This window comes from Pteropus alecto, unplaced genomic scaffold (genome assembly GCF_000325575.1).
Source record: "Pteropus alecto unplaced genomic scaffold, ASM32557v1 scaffold20, whole genome shotgun sequence".
NCBI lineage: Eukaryota > Metazoa > Chordata > Mammalia > Chiroptera > Pteropodidae > Pteropus > Pteropus alecto.
Genome location: NW_006436298.1, coordinates 26,312,081 through 26,314,580, shown reverse-complemented (window position 1 = coordinate 26,314,580; position 2,500 = coordinate 26,312,081). Strand labels below are relative to the sequence as shown.

The following is a 2,500-nucleotide window of genomic DNA, read 5'->3' as shown; positions in this document are numbered from 1 at the left end:
CTAGAAGAGTATGTTTTTAACAGTATGTATAGTATCAGCAAACTTTTTTTCCTTTTTAGAAGGAGCACGCTTTATTGGGAAGAGAGCACTGATAATGGTCATTCTACACATCATGCTCAGAAATGTACACAGTACACAGGATGTTTTGTTAATGAAAATCAACTGGAACATGGGTTCCTCTAGGCAACACCCCAACCTCATCGTGCCAAGGGGTCAGACATTCTAAGCTATTTCCTTGAAGGGAACTGTAGCTTGCCAGAGATAGAAGTGATGAATATAAAGACCCCTGTGGGGGTCATTCTCTATAACCCACGTGGCACAGGTAAAACCTTATTAGCCAAAGCAGTAGCAAGGCAAACCTCAGCCACTTTCTTGAGAGTGGTTGGCTCTGAACTTATTCAGAAGTATCTAGGTAATGGCCTCAAACTCATTCAGGAATTGTTTTGAGTTGCTGAGAAACATGCATCCTCAGGGGCGCCTTCTTGTTTTTTTACAAAGAGTATTTTCTTTAGATTTTTTGAAGTCTTTATTTGTTACTTTTATTCTATGTTTTCTCAAGGCCATTGGACCAGCTTCCATATAGATTGCTTTGATATTAGCACCTGAGAAGTCATTTTTAGCTTGATCAAATCATCCAGTGTCACATCACTGGCCAGCATCATTCTGCTTGTGTGGATCTGAAAGATGCGCTTCTTGGTCTTTTCTTCAGGCAGGAGGAATTAGATCTTCTTGTCAATGCATACTGGTCTGATAAGTACTGGATTCAAAGTTTCTATTTAGTTTGCTGCCATGATAACTTTTATGTCTCTCCTTGAATCAAATCCATTTAACTGGTTCAACAGTTACAACGTTGTTCACTAAATTTCTCTCTCACCACCAGAATTTGAGTCATATCTTTTTGTCCTAATAGCATAAATTTCATCAATAAACACAGTAGATAGTGCATGTTCTTGCATTCTTTTCTGAAGGAGTTTGGGCCCATTGCCTAGCTATTTCTGAATAAGTTCAGAGCCAACCATGCTCTAGAAAGCAGCTGAGGTTTGATTTGCTACTGCTCTGGCTAATAAGGTTTTACCTGTGCCAGGTGGGTCACAGAGAATGACCCCCACAGGGAGCTTTAAATCATCTTTATAATATCCAGGATGAGTGAGAAGAAGCTCCACAGATTCCTTAATTTTCTGGATTTGATTGTCTAACCCTGCCAATGTCAGCATAGGCCTCCTGTAGGGACTTTTCCACCTTCGTCACTGTGATCAAGGGATCCATGTTATCCATCAGCATCTCTATTATGGCATGCACCTTGTGATTGATTAGGACCAAGCAGTCTGGTTCCAGCAGATCCTTGTCTACAAATAAAAGAACACTAACATAAGTTCTACAAATAAAAGAACACTTGTCTACAAATAAAAGAACACTAACTGAGCCCACAGATGTAGACACAATTGTGTGACTGTCATCAAAGGTCTCTTCTGAGGTTCCTACTGGCATTGGGATCCTCCTCAGATCATCCATCTTTGATCTTTCCTCCTCTTGCTTTTCTTCTAAAGGCTTCATTTGTTCCTGATTTCTAATGAATTCTTCCTCTATGAGAAGACAGTATTTAATTCCAACTTCAGTAATTTTAACTAGTACTGACTGTGAGGTGTCACCAGACATAGTTTGCTGGCAGCATCTGGTCTCTTTGTTTTCTTCTTCTTTTTCCACACACTAATTGGTACAGGAGGTTCGTATTGCTTTACTTATCCTTGTCAACCTTCTCGTCATCTCCAGTATGACCACCATTCCAACTGACCCATCTTGATTCAGCTGCTTGAAGCATCAGCAAACTTAGATAAAAGCAATCCTAGATCTTTTGATTTATGGTGGTGAAAAGGGGAAAAGAAGAAACTCAAATCAAGCCAAATAAAAGCCTTATAACTTAAAACTATAAAATAAACAACAAAAATATGTTATCTTTCTCATACTTCTGCCTAAAGCCAAGACCTGAGTGTGCAATATTAATACAATTTTTAATGTTTCACTTTGTGCTGTTTTTTAAACAATTTTTAGACTTCATTGTAAGATTCTATTAATGAAACAACTGTAGTAGTTAATGGGAATGCATTATTAGTTATAAAGCCTTATAGTGTACTCTCCAGGAAAATTGGGAAAGCTTGGCATAGTTTAGAAAGGTCAAAACAGTTTATGGCATACTGGGATTAAGAATGTCATTTCTCAATCATTTGGTTAAGTCAATGTGTAAATACCTAATATGAAATGCAGAAGCCTCATTTGGGCTTTACTTTATTGATGTTTGTCATTGATTCTTTCATTACTGCTTCTCATCAAGATGTTCTCACTAATTACTACTGGCACAAAATCACATTCTGTATTTTCTCTCAAGATCAGATTTTTCCCCCCAAGTGAATGAAGAGGGAAGGGTATATCTAAGTAATAATACATTTTATCACCTTTCTGCTTTTTTTTTTTTAATTACCACTGACACTGGAAGCATTTTGTT

General features: G+C 37.7%; 1 pseudogene; it reads right to left on the bottom strand.

Moving 5' to 3' along the window:
- Positions 1-425: 425 nt before the first annotated feature.
- On the bottom strand, positions 426-1,819 carry LOC102892184 (annotated as a pseudogene).
- Positions 1,820-2,500: the final 681 nt, after the last annotated feature.